Here is an 18,824-nt window from a genome sequence, read left to right on the forward strand (position 1 = left end):
ATATGAGGCGTACTCATATGTACGAAGAAAAATGAGAAAAAATACAGGTACTACCACATCTGCTCAACCAGTGGAGCTTGTCCCCAGGTGACAAGGCTTGGGGAAGGTAAAGGCAGCTGGGCGCTTACAGTTTCAAAAGTGCATAATTTACAATTCAGAAGTGATCAGTGGCAATCATGGAGTAAAAGGTTAGAAAAAGAATTTGTTCCTTTCTGGCATGTATTTCAGTGCTGGAGTACCCAAGAATAAGCAAAGGGAACATTTGGAATTCATTAAGGATTTAAAATACAGTAAGAATGCATACATATCAGAAGACACTTAAAAAAAAAACAACTCCCCCCTCTAGTAAAACAGGCATCTGGAAAAGGAATCAAGGGCAATGCGAATTTCCGGCAGTTTTCCCAGGACCCGATACAAAATTTTTCCTGGACCTAAGAGCAGAATTTTTGTTTTCTAGTTCTCCTGGTCTTCCTCTGGGGCAATTGCTCTCAACTTGAAATTATTTTTAGGAGGAGTTCACACACTTTCTTGGCCATGAAATCCTCAGGAATCCCTGAAATATTTCAATATTTCAGCAACTTGATAGGAAATTTACACCAAACCCCCTCTCTAGGACATAAGATGGTTATTCTGGGTAAGTCATATGTGTGTTTTTGACATGACTAACTTTCATACAGTTAATGCCTCACTTATTTGTTAAACATTGATTTTTTTCAATCAGGCTAATATATAGTTAGTAGCCTTCAGGCTTGAACAATTAAAAAAAGAATAAGTAACAACTAGAGGAACATTTGAACTGGTTAGTGATCAGTGAAAGGAAAGGACACAGGTGTATAACTATTTCTCTAAACCACCATTTGTTAAAAGATCTATCTAAGCAGTTTGTGAGAAGAGGTCACCTTCCTTTTGTGACTTTTCCTATCATAGCAGCACAGCTAGAAAGAGCTTATGCATGCGAGCAGCATAAATAAGTTAAAATATATCAGCTAGGCAGCATCTGTGGATACGAGGGGGTAGGGATTAAAAACAGTACGAAGGTCAAGCTTTAGAAAGAACAATTAACCCTGAGCTGCTGACAAAAAAAGGCTTGATTGTTTTATAGGAGTAAATTGAGAGTCAGAGGTCAGGGAGAAGTGGGTGTTGTACTTGACCAAGAATAGAGGGAATGTTAAACGCAGGGAAAGCACCTGATCTCTTCTGAATAGCCAGAAAGGAGAGCGTGTTCTATGATGATGCCTTGGTTATGATATCCTACCGTTCTCCTTTGCTGAAAACTCTCAAAGGCCTTTCTAGAAGGGCAAGTAAATATTATCAGGACCAGGGAATTCTGGAATGTCAGTGAAACGTGCAATATGACCGTGAATAGCTTTTATGGTCTTTGGGAAAACAGAACACCATCGATGGATCTGGGTTCTGGAAAGACCACATTTATTCTTTTTCTTCTTTCATTCATTCTTGAACAGATACTTATTGAATAGCTCTTGGGTGCCTGGGTGGCTCAGTTGGTTAAGCGTCTGCCTTCGGCTCAGATCATGATCCCAGGATCCTGGGATCGGTCCTGCATCAGGCTCCCAGCTCAGCGGGGAGTCTGCTTCTCCCTCTCCACACCCCCTCCACGCCCCCCCAACCCGTGCTCTCTCTCTCTTTCACAAAAATAAATAAATAAAATCTTTTTAAAATATTAATAGCTTTTTTTTTTTTTAAGATTTATTTATTTGAGAGCAAGAGAGCGTGAGCAGGTGGGGCAGAGGGAGAGGGAGAGAGAATCGGAATCAAACTCCATGCTGAGCGCAGAGCCTGACTTAGGGCTCCATCTTACAACCCTGAGATCATGACCTGAGCCAAAACCAAGAGTCCGCTGCCTAACCGACTGTCACCCAGGTGCCCCTGAATAGCTCTTTAAATACCAGATGTAATATGCTGAGTGTAGAAAGATGGAAACGAAAAAGACACTTCTGGACCACAGTGGAGTCACATTTTAGTGGAAAAGACATATCCTTATAAGTAATTGGTAAAGATTGGTAGAATGGAAGAAAGAAGAATAAATGGACTTTTATAAGAAGAGAATAGCATTTTGGAGATTCCTAATTCTACTATATATGAATAATAACACAAATAAATGAAATTCACTGATGAACACATTCTCAGTATTTATTTAAATCCAGAAATTCCAGGAAGTATTTCTCTATTCATTAAAGCTGAGTAAGTTTTCTTTATGTTCATTTCTCTGCAAGGAACCCTGATAGAGATTTGGTTACTGATGAAATGAGCTAAGGAATAAAAGAAGAGAGATAAGACCTGGATAATCCAATTATGTATAAATACTGAAAATAAATGGGACATTGTCATTTTTGAAATATTTACTTGATTCAGGGGACAGATTCAAGACATTTAAAGGGCTATTAAAATTCAAATATCAGGGTGCCTGGGTGGTTCAGTTGGTTAAGCAGCTGCCTTAGGCTCTGGTCATGATCCCAGGGCCCTGGGATCGAGTACTACATCGGGCTCTTTGCGCAGCCGGGAGTATGCTTCTCCGTCTCCCTTTACCCTCCCCACCACCTCCACCCCGATAGTGCATGCTCTCTGTCCCTCAAATAAATGAATAAAATCTTTTAAAAAAATAAAATTAAAATATCATCTTTAAATCTTTTTCTGAAAAAATATCCAAATAAACAAAGGGTTATATACAACAATAAAAAGTAATATTTTTTAAAAGCCAAAATTTAATCCCTTGTTTCTTAGATCATTTCTATAGAACTAAAAAAAAAAAAAACAGGTATACTTAAAAACTACATATCAGTAATAATGATGTGGGAAACAAAGGCAAAAGAAAAAATACATTTCCTTACTGCCTACAGTCCATTAACAAGTCCTTGAAACAGCAGAGTGACCTTACTCTGGGAGCTCAGCTGGCTCGATGTTGACACTTTGCTAAGGGCAAAAGACAATCTTAGCCCAACCCCCAGAATCCTGTAAGTCTTCTTTAACACATAAAAATTCCCTTGGAGGGGTGCCTGTGTAGCTTAGTCGGTTAAGCGTCAGACTCTTGATTTCGGCTCAGGTCATGATCTCAGGGTCGCGAGATCAAGCCCCGTGTCAGGCTTCATGCTCAGCGACGACTCTTGAATTAGGCTCAGGTCATGATCTCAGGGAGGGGGGCGAGATCAAGCCCTGTGTCAGGCTCCATGCTCAGTGACGACTCTGCTTCGCTCTCTCTCTCTCTCCCCCCCGCCCCCCCCCGCTCACTCGTGTTCTCTCTCTCACTCAAATAAACAAACAAACAAACAAATAAATAAAATCTTTAAAAATTCCTTTGGAAACTTCCTTTATCTCTACCCCCATGATACATGTTAGGAATCATCCTCTAAGCATATGGCCCACTGATATACATCTGAAGGGTCTCATGATGAAGGTTTACTAAACAGTAATAAATGACCTTTTCCTAACAATAGCTAGCCCCCTTGTTTCCAAAATATCTTGGAGGGCTGTGCTATCCCTAACCCCCTCCCAACTTGGAAGTATATAATGGGCCACTCCTCATGACCCCAATGCAGCTCTTTCTGCCCATGGGTCCTGTCCCTGTGCTTTAATAAAACCGCCTTTTTGCACTGAAAGCATCTGAATAATTCTTTCTTGGCTGTTGGCTCCAAACCCCAACCTTCAAACCACATCAGTAAGGTTTTTTTTTTTGTTTTTTTTTTTAAGTAATCTCTATGCCCAACATGGGTTGGGCTCGAACTCACAACTCCAAGAGTTGCACATTCCACTGACAGAGCCAGCCAGGTGCCCCAATAATAAGGGTTTTTTAATTGCTACTAAAAATGAGGTATTTTTCCCCTTAACAGTGTGTCTTTATCTTAATAATTTAGCAACTAGCACAGTTTCTTAAAAAAGGAAAGTATTTCTATGTTATTTCTGTGTTTATTGAATGAATGCTACCTCAGTTAATGAGTGTTGGGTGTTTTTAGATTTTTATAGGAAAACTGTACTTCTTGTTCAGAGCTTTCAAGATGATAGAGGCTTGAGAACCTTTGAAGAAGAAAATGTAAATGTGGCCTGTGGGAGACTCTGCAATTTTTCTCCAATATACCTTCCTCCTTTTCTCTTAGTAATATCAATACAATTTCTAATAAACAGCTGGGCACAGTGCTACCCGGAATAAAGACCACATTTCTCATGGCCCACTCACCAAGGTGGGCCTTGTAAATTAAGTGATGGACAAGAAGTAGAAGGGGAGGTTTCACATGGCAAGTGTCCATAAAGGAAAAGGATGACCACTGCTTTGTCCCTTCTCTTTCCTGATGGCCAGAATGTAGACATAGGGACAGCTAAGGCAGCCAACCTGGACCAAGGTGGAATTCTAAGGAAAGTGAACATCAAAGCACAAGTGCCTTGGGCTTTCACAGTTTATGGGATCCGGGGTACCATCCCTAATCTGTATTTTGGTTGTTGTTAACAAGTAGAACCCCATGTAATTAAGTCCCTGCTAATTTGGGGTTTATGTCATTTAAGGCATACCTAATCCTAACCAAAAATGGTATAAATAGCCCTAAAATGGTTATCTATTCTGTATACTTGTCATGGATACTGTGACTCAAGGTTGAGGTTCTTTTTTTTTTTTGGCTATAGATGTCCAGTTATCTAGAACTATATTTTGGAAAGGCTGTCCTTCTTCCATTGAATTTCTTGTGTGCCTTTGCCAAAAATCAGTTGGGCATTATTAGCGTGGGTCTATATAATTCATTCTTTTTATTACTGTTTAGTATTCCATGTATGGACATACTAAATGTCTTTATCCATTCACTGGATGTTGGACATTAGGTTGGTCTATTTTGGTTTTGTTTTTGTTTTTGGCTATTATGAATAAAGCTGCTGGAAACACATACCAGTTTTTACATGGACATATGCTTTTGTTTCTCTTGGATAAATATCTAGGAGTGGGATTGAAGGATTGTATGGTAAGTATATGTTTAATTTAATTTAATTTTTTTTAAAGATTTTATTTATTTATTTGAGAGAGAGAATGAGAGACAGAGAGCACGAGAGGGGAGAGGGTCAGAGGAAGAAGCAGACCCCCCGCTGAGCAGGGAGCCCGATGTGGGACTCGATCCCGGGACTCCAGGATCATGACCTGAGCCGAAGGCAGTCGCTTAACCCACTGAGCCACCCAGGCGCCCTAATTTAATTTTTTAATATTTTTTTTAAGATTTTATTTATTTATTTGACAGAGAGAGAGAAAGCGGGAGCACAAGCAAGGGGAGTGGCAGGCAGAGGGAGAGGGAGAAGCAGGCTCCCACTGAGCAGGGAGCCCGATGAGGGGCTCGATCCCAGGACCCTGGGATCATGACCTGAGCCGAGGGCAGACGTTTAACCAACTGAGCCACCCAGGCGCCCCAGTATGTGTTTAATTTTATAAGAAATTGCCACACTGTTTTCCAAAGTGGCTGTATTATTTTATATCCCCACAAGTAATGTATGAGAGCTCTGGGTCTACATCTTTGTCAACATTTAGTATTGTCAGTCTCTCATAATAGCCACTCTAGTGGGCATGTGGTGCTATCCCACTGTGGCTTTAAAATGCATTTCCTGGGTGCCTGGGTGGCTCAGTTGGTTGAGCGACTGCCTTCGGCTCAGGTCATGATCCTGGAGTCCTGGAATCGAGTCCCGCATTGGGCTCCCTGTTCAGCAGGGAGCCTGCTTCTCCCTCTGACCCTCCTCCCTCTCATGCTCTCTCTCTATCATTCTCTCTCTCAATAAAGAAATAAAAATTATTAAAATAAAATAAAATAAAATGCATTACCCTAATGACAAATGATGTTGGGCATTTTTTCATGTGTTTACTTGCCATTTGTGTATCTTCTTATCTTTTTTTCATTTTTAATTTTTTTTTTGGTCTTACTAGTTATGTGTCTAAAAAACACCAAGTAAGTGTTTTGAGGAAGCTTACCTTCATAGGAATCTTGAAGTAGTTCTTCCCAGGTTCAAAGGATCTTAGGTCTTTTAGAAAACGAAAAGTTGCTCCTCATTAAAAAAAAAAAACAAAAAGAGAGAGAGAGAGAACTATTATAATTTATCTGGTATATATATTTGGATTTCCATGTACAGTACTAAGTTGTTTAAAGAAGGATATATAACTGAATAACTGAAAAAAATATAGTGCTTACTGCTCATTCTTTGGTGACTTAAAGTAAACATGATATTTTGGTGGTCAAACTGCTAACTAAATGTTGAAGGAATTAACTTCTTTAAGCCAATGTTTTAGCATTTTAGTGAATAACTCCTCTTAATAATTTTTCCAGCCCCTCCCACAGGTAATCATTCCTTCTTCTAACTTTGCAAATCCTCTCTATGTTGCAAAAGATGTGTCTTGGGGCATGCCTCTTCTAGAAATGGCAATAAGTGCCACAAATCCAGAAAGTATTGGCACTAGACAGGGCTGGAGGACAGTGGAATCTTCCATCTTGCTTTTCATTTCAATCCAGTAGATTAAAGACTGGTAGTAGATTTGAGACCAAGGTCCATCAGGCACTATAGGAACTATGATGCCAACCCAGGAGTACAAGTTAATCACACTGTAAAATGTGTTAACATACTGATTGCAACAGAGGGCAATTCCTCTGCTTTCACTGCTATAAACCAACCATTATAGCACAATTCACTAAAGTAAAGGAGAATTCTGTAGGCATCAAGCCCTTTGGTAGTGAAATGTGCTGCCTCAAAGACAGTAAGCTTCCCATCATTGGAAATATTCCCACCAATGTTACATGACATCTGCCAGGAATGATGTGGAAGCTGCAATTGGTTACACTGTTTAAAACATTGTAATTTTAGGGACGCCGAGTCGCTCAGTCGGTTAAACTCCTGCCTTCGGTGCAGGTCATGATCCCAGGGTTCTGGGATAGAGTCCTACGTCAGGCTCCTTGCTCAGCGGGGAGCCTGCTTCTCCCTCTGCCTGCTCTGCCTGCCGCTCCCCCCTGCTTGTCCTCTCTGACAAATAAATAAATAAAATCTTTTAAAACATAAATAAAATATCATAATTTTATTTACAGATTAATTTGATTGCATTACAAGCCTTAGAGGCAGTTGGCATAGTAAGGAGATTGGGGCATAGAGTCACTTGCCACCTCTCTGACCTTCTGATCCTCGGTTTGTTCATCTAATAATAGTACCAGATATAACATGAAAATCAGTGTTTTGTGAACAAAATGTCTGCCAATATGCTTGGCTCAGAGTAGAGGGTCAATCAGTAATAACTATTATTCTATTTCAGTCTTCCTAGTCTATAGCTTAAGTTAACTACTTAAACATTAGAAGTGATCATTGTGATAAGGTTTTTATTTTAAGGTTGCATTTTGTTGTAGGTCATTTTCATTAACTGGCCACTTAGCATGTGCCAAGTTGTGTGCTAAGTGCTTTATATATGAATTCTTGCAAAACTTATATGAAGTAGGTTTCTTTATTCTCATTTCATAGAAAACAGAGACACACAAAATTGAAGTAACTCGCTCAAGATTCTTCAGTTAGGAAGAGGCAGTGCAGGAATCCAAACAAAGCCAGATTCTGACACTGGTATTTTAACCACTACGGTCTCCTGCCTCCCATCTTTATTTGTACTTGTATTCTAAGCTTGAACTAACCTAAAACTCACCTTGCTTTAAACCTGCCCTCAGCTAGGTTTGCAGATATCATCCCATATATTATCCTATAAATTTTTTGGAAACTCACATGTATAAACTTGAACAATGTGTGATCTATTAAGCATACCTAGGTTTTCTCTCCTATAGGCCTAAGATCTGGAAGCTGATTTCTTCCAGTTGATATTCCATTCAACTAAAAAATATCAAAAAATTCCCAAGGATTAGTGTAAAGGATGAATATTGGTATTTGCTAATATTAATTTTTAATTAATGTATTGAAAAGAAACAAACAAGTTTGAGTATTATCCTTATAACTTTTGCTTATCTTTTCTTTTTCACCTTTGCACTTTTTAAAATCTTAATTTTTGAATTACAATTTTGATTTTATTTCAAAATTAAAATCCCCTGCAACACAACCTCTTAGTGGTTCCCCTTTTCCATTTTAACCTGGCTCCTACCTGGTCAAAAGCTCAAAGAAATAGAAGGTTCTTATTCCATGACCTGAAGGTCAAAGTTCCAAACCTGTAGTAGAGGGATGAAATTACAGGAGCAAGGCTCCCTGCTTCTAAGCTGTGTGTGTGTGTATGTATGTGTGTGTGTGTGTGTGTGTGTGTAGCTCAATTCTAGGTTTTGTTTTTTTTTTTTAAAGATTTTATTTATTTATTTGACAGAGACATAGCAAGAGAAGGAACACAAGCAGGGGGAGTGGGAGAGGGAAAAGCAGGCTTCCTGCTGAGCAGGGAGCCTGACGCAGGGCTCGATCCCAGGACCCTGGGACCATGACCTGAGCCGAAGGCAGATGCTTAATGACTGAAACACCCAAGCGCCCCTCAATTCTAGCTTTTAAGTATGTTTTTACGATTTTACATATTGGGGGAGTGCACAGATTTGGTATAGAATGTATGGTATTGTAAACAGTTCTACTTATATAGAATAACTTTAAATGAGATCTGCTTGAGACAGGGTCCTGCTAATTAGATTGTGAACTATTAGAGTCAAGGATAGTTTTCTTTTTTGTATCACCTGCCGCAGGTGACGAATGTTGAATTCTCATTAGAATCATAGAACCTAGACTTTAGAATTCATGTGGCCCAATCACTCATTCGATAAAAACAGCCTTCTGAATAGCCCAGTGCCAGGAGTTTCCCATCTCAGGCAGCAACTAATTTGACTTCTGTTGAATATTTCTAATTGTTATTTTTTTTTTAAAGTGAAAGAAAGAAGAAAGAAAAGAAAAAAGAAAAAAATTATAACATTGAACCCAAACCTGGTCATTTGTACCCATTTTTCATTTTTTTCACGTGATGGTTATTCAAGTTTTGAACATATCATTTCTGTTTTCCTTTATACCTCTCCTGTCTAGGAAAAAGTCAGTGGTACTTTCCACCGTTCCCAATTGGAAATAAGAGAATCACTGGGACGGGTGCAGGATCTTGGGAGACTTTTTCAAACGATACCATGCATCCTGCAGTGGGATCTGACAAACCCTCAGGGTTAAGGGAAGAGAGCCACTGTCACAGCCTAGGTTCTCTAAGGAAGTAAAGGCTAAAAAAAGAGGCACCTACAAAAGGTTTACTGGGAGGGAAGACCTACCAAGGAAAAGGGGAGGAAGCAGAACTGGGCAGACAGAGCAGTCAAAGGGCCATCAGACTTGACCAAGTTGGCTAGCCCCATGAGGAGCGGCGTCTCAGACAGGGCTTGCTAGAGGAGGCTCGCACTGAGGGGAAATGGCTGTCTTTGCACCACCATCTTGTTCAGTTATTGGCCGGGGATCCTCCCAAGAAGAGTGTGACCTTGACTTGAGGAGCTGAGGCAGAGCCTGAAGGATCCGACAGCTGGAGGCTATTGGACAATCACACTCCCCGCAGTTGGACAGCTAGTCATTTCCTGAAGCAGGCTCTGAGCAAGGCATGTCTGTCTGCCCTGGGAGGGGAGGAATGGAACAATCTGACAGAGAAGTCATGAGAAGTCTTGATGATTGGTCAGATATACAGGCGAGAGGTTACAGATAACCCTGATGGCTAGGACAGCCCTGCCATCAATAGACACAGTTTGGGTGGGAAATAACTTCTTCCCATCATACTCACAGCTGCCTTTTACTGAAAGTAGCCTAATCATTTTCTGCATAAGTTGTCATGGCTCGTGCCTTCTTTATTGACTGACTAACCATGCTCTTTGGCTGCAACTGATAGGGCTGGCCAGGGGATTAATCCACAGCCCAAGGCAGCCATATGTAGGCTAAAGGTGGCTTGATGTGAAACTGTCCGTTTTAAATGGGGACAAACCAACTCAACACTGTCATTTTGGAAGTCTCAAACATTAAGTGAACGAGGAGAGGTTGAAGCAGGTGCTGAGGCCGTATTTTGAAGGACACTAAGCTATTGTTCTCCTTCTCTCCTGCTGCACTGAGCTGCCCAGAGAGCAGAGGGACCTAGAAGCTCTAAAGAAGCAACAAGTCCTTTGCCACCCAATATCCTTATATCATCACAGGTGATCTGGGCATGTCACTTCCTTAAAGAGTCTGTTTTTGAATTTCAAAATGACGGTGCTGATGGTTATTTCTTCTTTGTAAAAGTGGGTGAAAACATTGCTTGGCCCTGAGCCTCTAAGAACTATCCCTTAGTTCTTGGTTTGGGCAAATTCATATGCCTTGAACATACCCAGCTTGCCTCCTCACCTCCCATGGTTATTTTGCCCCCAGTGGGAGCTGTCACTTCTCTAAATTTTGAATGTCAGGCTGGTCTGTCTTCTGCACTTTTATGGCATTCCAAAACACTAGCAGGCTACCCAAAAGTTGCCTAAAGTGATTATTTTCTGCATAATATGTTTCTGCATTATTTTGCCCCCTTGCCCTGAGTTCCAAAAAGATGGAATGACTTGTGCAATAAACTTCTACTTTGCTTTGCCATAAAGCAGTCCTACTATCTGTTTTGTCACTCATTCATTTATATGTTTATTCATTTTTGCACACCCCCACCCTGACCATTACACGTATCCTGCCCACCAGAATTCAAGTGCACTGAGTGGGCAGATGTATTTTAGGATCTTTGTAATTCTACGCTGCCCTCTGTATTTTGAATCATGCCACTCAAGAAGACAGATGTGATGTTTATGTGAAGCTTGGGCATGATAAGGATGGGTCAGGATAGAATAAGGGATTACAGTTCCACACCCAATTCTAATGTGTGTGGAGCTTCACCCCCCCACCCCCCCGCCCCAAGCAATTCTCAGCCACCAGCTGGGTATCCTACAATTCAACTGAATTCTGACACTGTGTATGGGAAGATAGCATCAGCTTCCATATGGTAAGGGCTCCCTACTACAAGACTGCTCCCTCCCCCCATCTTCAGATGCCAGGCACAAGTCCAGGTTATCACCTGCACTTCTGCCCAATGGATTGTAGATCAGTTAACTTGCTGGAATGGCTCACAGAACTCAGAGATACTTTTATTTACTAGATCACCACTTTATTGTAAAAGGAGATAACTCAGGAACAGCCAGGTGGCAGAAATGCATAGGGCAGGGTATGGGGAAGGGATCAGGGGCTTCCACACCCTCTGGGAGTGGGCCACTCTCCCCAAACCTCCACGTGTTCACCACGTGCTCTCTGAATCCTGTCGTTTTGGGTTTTTACGGCGGCTTCCTGACATAAGTGTGATCTTGATTAAATCATTGGCCACTACAGCCCCTCTTCCCTTCCCTGGAAGTCAGGGGGATGGGACTGAAAGTTCCAACCCTCTAATCACTAGGTTGGTTCCCCTGGCAACCAGCCCCCATCCTTAGGTGCAGTCCAAAAGTCACCTTATTAACATAACAAAAGACACATTTGTCACTCTCATCATTTTGTAAATTCCAAGGGTGTTAGGAGTTCTATGGCGGAAACACGGGACAAAGACCAAATATATATTTCATATTATAAATCACAATACCACAGGAATAATTACTTGCTTCATAGAAGGATTTTTGTTCCATGTTTTAACAAATAAAAATATTCACCTCAGGATCATCTTAGAATGTCTCCATGATGCATTTGAACTCTTTGATTTACAAAATTTGAATTTACACTTCTCTTTTCTCAGAAAGCAGCTATTAAGTTAAGTAGATATAATATGCTTGAAATAATTGCTCTTCATAATTGTAGATGACACACAGTGATAGCTTGCTATTCTTTTTTTTTTTTTTTGCCTTTATATGGCCGAAAATACTTGAAAAACTGAAGAAACACTGATGCACAACTTAAAAGAGACCCAGAGGCTCTCAAAATGAGGAATGAGGATCTAAAACAATCTGTCATTTTATGTTATGCGAACAATAAACACAAGCCAGTTTTACAGCCAGGGTAAATGAGACATGGTAAAAACAGCTCTGGTGTACGAGACTCCTATACAGCAATGTGGAGATGGTGAGGCAGGCATTATTGGCCCCATTTGGTGAAAGGAAGAAACGGACCATGTTTTTCTTTTACATTTCAATTGTTTTAAGTAGCTACTATTTTCACAGGACTCAAAACTCAAAAGGTACCATACAATATGCAGTGAAAAGTCTCCCTCCCACCCCAGCCCAGGGGAACACTTTGAGACCTCCTTGGCATCTGACGGGCATCTCCTTGCCTACCACTCACCACCTCCACTCATGGGCTCATTCAACAAATATTTACTGAGAACTGTCTCGTGCTAGGCACTACTCGCAGGTGCAAGGAGACAGCAGAGAATAAAACAAATCCCTGATCACCTGGAACTGACATTTTAGAGGTGCAGAGGGCAGACAACAAGGAAAAATGAAATCCACAGTATACCTGATGGTGAGAAGTGCCATCCCGGATAAGGAGTGCCAGATTAGGGAAGGTGCAATTTTCAAAGGTTGGTCTTGGAAGGCCTTTCTGAGGAGGACATATTTGAACAGATACCTGAACGAAGTAAGCAAGCGAGACACATGGCTCTTTGGAGAAAGCCTACTGGAGAGAGGCAACAGGAAACACAAAGACATATTCCAGGAAGACTTGTTTCTTGGACTGCTCTACTGTAAGAGCAACTTCTGTTCCTGTTCCAAAGGGAGCCTCATAGGAGAAATCGCCTTCTCGATATTTTATTTAAATCCCAAGGCTGAACTTGAGTTGGTCATGGTGTTGCCTTTTTTTCAAACCTAGCAACAGTATGAATTGGGCCATTAAAAAAAAAAAAAAGATTGACTTATTTATGAGAGAGAGAGTGGGTGTAAGAGTACAAGTGGGGGGATGGGCAGAGGGAGAAAATCTCAAGCAGACTCCCTGCTGAGTGTGGAGCCAGACTGTGGGGCTCAATCTCACAACCCTGAGATCGTGACCTGAACCAAAATCAGGAGTCTGCCGCTTAACCGGGTGAGCCACCCTGGTGGCCCTGGGCCATGTACTTTTAAGAAAGGATTGTGGTGGGGCGCCTGGGTGGCTCAATCGTTAAGCGTCTGCCTTCGGCTCAGGTCATGATCCTGGGGTCCTGGGATCGAGCCCCGCATCGGGTTCCCTGCTCCGCGGGAAGCCTGCTTCTCCCTCTCCCACTCCCCCTGCTTGTGTTCCCTTTCTCGTTGTGTCTCTCTCTCTGTCAAATAAATAAAATCTTTAAAAAAAAAAAAAAAAGAAAGGATTGTGGTGTTTTTTGTTTTTGTTGGGTTTTTTTTTGTTTTGTTCTGTTTTTATTTTTTGACTAAGCTCTACACCAAATGTGGGGCTTGAACTTATGACCCAGAGATTAAGAGTCATGCTCTACTGATTGAGCCAGCCAGGCTACCCCCCACCCTACCCCCCGCCCCCCCAGAAAGGATTGTTTTTCTATAGGTGTACTTTGCTTAACTAAGCACTTTTTTTGGTGGTGGGGAGAAATAAGATGTGTTGATTAGATTTTTGTAAATCAAATATTTTTAAAACATTATAAAATTTTGTACCATCTCTGAACCCAACAAGTATTGTGCATACTTCTAATCTCTCTTCAATGATAACTTTAGAGCAGTGCTTCTTAAATGGGGGCAATTTTGAACCCCAGGGCACATTTGGTAATGTCTGGAAGCATTTTTAGTTGTGACAATTGCACTGGAGGGGAAGTTACTGCTGGCATCTAATGGGTGAAGCCTAGGGATTCTGCTAATTGTCTTATAGCAATGAACAGGACTGCTCCTCAAACAAACATTATCTGGTTCCAAATAACAACAGTGCCAAGGCTGAGAAACCCTGCTCTAGGATAACAAGCTTAGGCTAAAACTTACAGGAGAGAGGACAGCTTTACCTTATGGGGCCAAAATTTCATCTAGTGCCCAAGTAGTCCAAGCAGGGAAAGGAAGACCCAGAGGCCAAGTCTGACCTTGGGACACGCCTCCTTTTTTTACAGAAATCAAACACCAATTTACAAAGCCATTCAATCCCAGAAAGTCAACCCCCAGGAAGGTCAGCCAGGCCCATGGACCAGCGGGCTTTCCTGCTTTCTAGCGCCTTCCTTCCTTCTCTTTTCTTGTCTGTGTTTTTTTTTTTATTATTCCCTTCTTCTGCCTTATGCAAGAGGTGTTTTCTTCACTATATTACAAAATAGGTTTTGCATGCATTCAGGAAAGAAAAAGAATGTTTTAAATAGATGGCTATAGCAGCTTGTATAATGGTAGATTAAAGTTTTTTTGCTAAAAGCTTTTTCAGCAAAAGTCGTGGAGGGTGGAAAAGGTGTGAGTGTGAGGGGAGGAGCAGGATCATGACGTTTTCACCCAAGTAACCACAATCTGAGTGGAAGAAAATCACCCTAGCTGCTGAGTAGCAGGAGATAGAGGAGAGGAGTGTGATCTCTCTCTTCTCAGTTTCTTACTAGGTTTGGGAAAGCTTGGGAATGGGAGGGGATGTTAATATTTATGTTGCATTCAGTGTCACTTTGTATAGGAACAAAGAGCTGGGGGGGAGGGAAATTGGTTTAGATTTTACTGAAACCACATATGTACCCTTAGCAATGTGGTGTCCCCACTCCTCAATGACATGGGCGCCACAAGGGTATGAGCTCTGTTTTTTGCTCTTGTGACTATAAATACTACAAGAATAGCTCCCTTTCCTATTGTGGGCTTAAAGGCAGGTGCTGGGTTAAAAACTACATTCATTATCTCATTTAATCCTTAGGATACCTCTACAAGGTCTGTATTATTATATTCTGAGGAAGCAGGGCTCAGAGAGGTAAAGTAACATGCTCAAGGTCACGTAGCAGAGACAGGAAAGACACCAGGACTCCCCACAGCTGAGTTCTCAGGCCCCTTCCATGTGCCTGTCCTGCTGGGACCTAGGTTGCCTTTTGTGTTCTTTTTTTTTTTTTTTAAGATTTTATTTATTATTTATTTGACAAAGAGAGACACAGCGAGAGAGGGAACACAAGCAGGGGGAGCGGGAGAGGGAGAAGCAGGCTTTTCACAGCTTTTGATGAAAGACATATTGGTTGTGCTACTGAAGGCCCTTCCAAGAAGGAAGTGACTATTTATTTTTGGGGGGGGTTCTCCACTTTCTGTAATTTTATCAGGACCCAGTGTATGCTGGCAGTTTTGAATGGGGTTTCAGTATAAGCCCACAGAGAACAAAAAATAGACTTGGTCAGCAATGATGAAGCTTATTCCTTTTATGGAAAAGATGAGACATGAGAAATTAGAAGGCAAGAAATAATGCCAGTGTCAGAAAAGGAGACAAGAAAAAGCGATGAACAGAAACAAGAAAGAAACAACAGAGAAAAATGTAGAAGAGAATGAACTGGTAGAAAAAGCCAGAGCCCTAACAGGAGAAACCTCCAGACCCTAACTCTAATGTGGCTCAGAGAACTGGAAAGAGGACCTCGGAGCAGGGAGAGGGGAGGCCTCCGCTAGTGAACCCAAGGCAGAGAATCCCGATTTATTTCTATTTTTTAATGATTGTAACTATTCCTGAAAGTCTAGTAAGAGCTTATATCTCCTCCCATGTGATACAACTATCTAAGTGATCTTCACAGTCCTTGACATCAGAAGGAGAATCTTTGGAAAGGAGCACCCACACTAGACAAGACTGTTAGGTGACAGATGGATCAGGAAGGGCCGTGACTGTGGGCATGGTGGGTTCTCCATGGGTCAGCACAAATCCTTGCTCACGAAAGTTAGCAGGGGAAAACACAAATAGGCAAATGCGAAACTTTACTAGATCTATTCAGAAATCTTTGCTCATGCCATGTAATAATACTCCTCAAAAATAGTCAAAAAGCAAGGGGTGAGGTCTCTTTTTAAGGACCGCTTCATTCATGATCATTTGAATGTATTTAACACCTGTCTTACAGGTTGAGGATTCTTGTCCATCCGTATATGGTGGCACCCACCACACCTGCTTTTTGACCACTCATTAACCTGGGAGAAGGAAAGGCAAAGAGATGTCACATGACTGTAACTCAGGTGGCTGCAAGTAGGTGGCAGTTGGCAGCCAGGTGGAAGGACCAGAAGATGAGTACACGTGGGCACTGGTAAGTGCTCCATATGGCCCACCACAACATGTCAAAGGCTCCTCTTCATGGTGGTATTTATGTACTCTCCTGAAGGCCTTACATCACACTGAGACCATTAAAGAAGCTCCTCACGTCCTCTAGAACCTTCACCATCTCACAGGAATGGGGATTAGCATGGTCTACTACAAAGTTATTTCAGGAAAACCAGGTATTTTCTTTCCTTTCATTCTCACAAAAGCTCTAGGAGTAAATGGAGACACAAAGTGGTCCAGTAATGTACTCTGGGTCTCCCTGCTAATAATCGCTGGGGTCAGAATTTGAACCCAGCCCTGACTTGTTGGAGTGCTTCTTACGCCCTCTGGCTGCTCTGTGGCATTCACATGAGGGCAGCTGCCGAGCACTGAGAGGGTGAAGAGCTGAGGATATAAAAGGGAGTCATTTATGGTTGTTTCACCCGTTTTATTTATTTTATTTATTTATTTTCCCTGAAAACGTCCTCCTCAAAATAAAAAAAAAAAAATGTTTTGCGTTGGCATGCTTAAAAAAAAATAAATTACAACTGAAGATGAGATATTCATAAGACTTTTCAGCTGTATCTTCCACAATATAAAAAAGTCTAAATGAGATCCTTACAGTGAATAATATCCTACACCCATCCGTCTAACTCTTCGTGTACTTCTCGATCTAGAACTGCCACGGCTGCCTTCTTTTCTTTTTCCAATGCATCATTGCAAGGAGCATCTAATCATTAGTCTCAAGAAATCAAATATTTGATGCTGTCCTATAAAAAATGTTCCTGGCTTTGTCACTGATCCAGGGGCTGGGGGGAAGGGTAATGACTAGACAAATTTATATTTTCTAGAGCGTTTACAGCCTACAACCAAAAATGCATCCTGGCAGGAAGTGCTTTAATTATTAAGATCAGCATATTGTTTGCCTTGCAGCCAGGCTCTGAGAAAAGTCTTCCCTTAGAGTCAGAGTAGGACTGGGGAAGGGAATCTGCTTAAGTAGCAATCCATCAAGCATTATCTTTCAAAATATTTACAGATTAACAGAGAGAGGTCACGGTTTCTGTGATATCAACACCCCAACGTATTTTTGGTTAGCTTGTTTCACGGAGAGTAGAAGACAGAAAGATTGTAGATATCAGGTATCAATGTGGGAGGCCCCCCAAAAGACAGGGAGAGGTGACTGGTTTGCTGACTGAACAGAACAGGGGCACAGTGGAGAAACAGAAAGGAGGGCTGCAGATTATCGCAATAGGATGCTCTTTGCAGGGCCCAAACTCGCTTCCTCGTGACATCATCAAGTTGGGTGTTCTCCAGAGCTACAGGAGATCCAAGAAAGGGAGAAGAAATATAAAAAGCTATTCATAGGAGAGCTGCTGTCTTCAAAAGAAAAGAATGCGTAGGATAAAACAATATCATTTAAAACCCTAGCAAATTGATAGGAGCGGTGTGGTCCTATATTTAGGGAGGCCACTTTTTAGTTCCTTAGTTTTAACATAACTGTACCTGACGAGGATGTTGTCTCCAAGTGGCCCTGAAGACTTTAAAGCGGGGTTTATGCGGCGACTCAAAGGTGGGGGGAGGGGAGCATTGCGCTGGGGCCTTGGGTTTAAGAGCTTTGCCTTTATCTTCAGTTGAAGAAGTACTATATGCTGGCTGACTGAACATAATTAAAAAAATTAAAAAGATAAAAAAGTAAAATAAAATATTGCATGATAAAAAAAAAAGTACGGTCACAGAAAAGCCTGATGGGATTAAAATAAAATGATCTTCATGCAACTTTGACTTAGTCCCATGACAAGCCGCACCAAGAGTTACGCATTCTAAATTAATATTTTATTTATTTATTTATTTATTTTTAAGATTTTATTTATTTATTTGAGAGAGAGAGAATGAGAGAGAGCACATGAGAGGGGTTAGGGTCAGAGGGAGAAGCAGACTCCCTGCGCAGCAGGGAGCCCAATGCGGGACTCGATCCAGGGACTCCAGGATCATGACCCGAGCCGAAGGCAGTCGCTTAACCAACTGAGCCACCCAGGCGCCCCTAAATTAATATTTTAATAAATTCTGCAATTGTCTAGCCTTATTTTATTGCATTATTATTATTACTTATATTATTATTTCTTAATGCATTGTATCTTCATATGTGTGTGTGCATTAAGAGCTTCGGTTTATTAAAAGTATGCATTTGAAAAAAATACCAAATATTTTTACCCTACCCATTTGAAAGTCTCCATCAAAAGAAAATTAGACCTGGATCTTCAAAGAATGAAAGCGACTCCAGCCTTTTTTAATCTCCCAGAGGTCTTGTCTAAAGCCAAGTGCCCTTGTGCCAGCTATCAATCAGGCAAAGACCTTGATAAATACAAGTAAAAAAAAAAAAAAGAAAAGGCTTCACGTTTATTTCCATTTGGAAGGTTGGGAGGAAATCAAAATGCTTACTGAGAAGCAGGAAGTAGTCAGAGTGCTGCTAGCTCCTGGGCCAGAAGGCATGTGCATGAATTATGGTGCTCCTGAATTTGTTTTAATTACAAAGCCCACATGGCCACTGATGTGGGGGGTAGGGCTTTAAATTTTGCAGGACAGGAAAAGCTTTTCAGGTGTTTTGTACAGACGTTTGGTCTGAGATTCTGCAAACACGCCCTCCTCCCAGCTCTGCTTCTGACACATCCACCCTCTAAAACACGAACAGGAATCTGCCTCTGTCTGTCAATACTTACAAGGGAAAA

General features: G+C 41.4%; 1 long non-coding RNA gene across 1 annotated transcript in view; it reads right to left on the bottom strand.

Moving 5' to 3' along the window:
- Positions 1-2,170: 2,170 nt before the first annotated feature.
- Positions 2,171-18,824, bottom strand: part of LOC145720952 (uncharacterized) — a 32,914-nt gene continuing 16,260 nt past the window's right edge. The window contains exons 3-4 of the long non-coding RNA XR_014144320.1: positions 5,948-6,021; positions 2,171-2,270 (exon numbers count right to left, since the gene is read on the bottom strand). This is a non-coding gene — a long non-coding RNA (uncharacterized LOC145720952). The remainder of the gene's footprint in view (positions 2,271-5,947; positions 6,022-18,824) is intronic.

The sequence above is a fragment of the Leptonychotes weddellii genome, chromosome 4 (genome assembly GCF_054177405.1).
Source record: "Leptonychotes weddellii isolate Sample4059 chromosome 4, ASM5417740v2, whole genome shotgun sequence".
NCBI classification, from domain to species: Eukaryota; Metazoa; Chordata; class Mammalia; order Carnivora; family Phocidae; genus Leptonychotes; species Leptonychotes weddellii.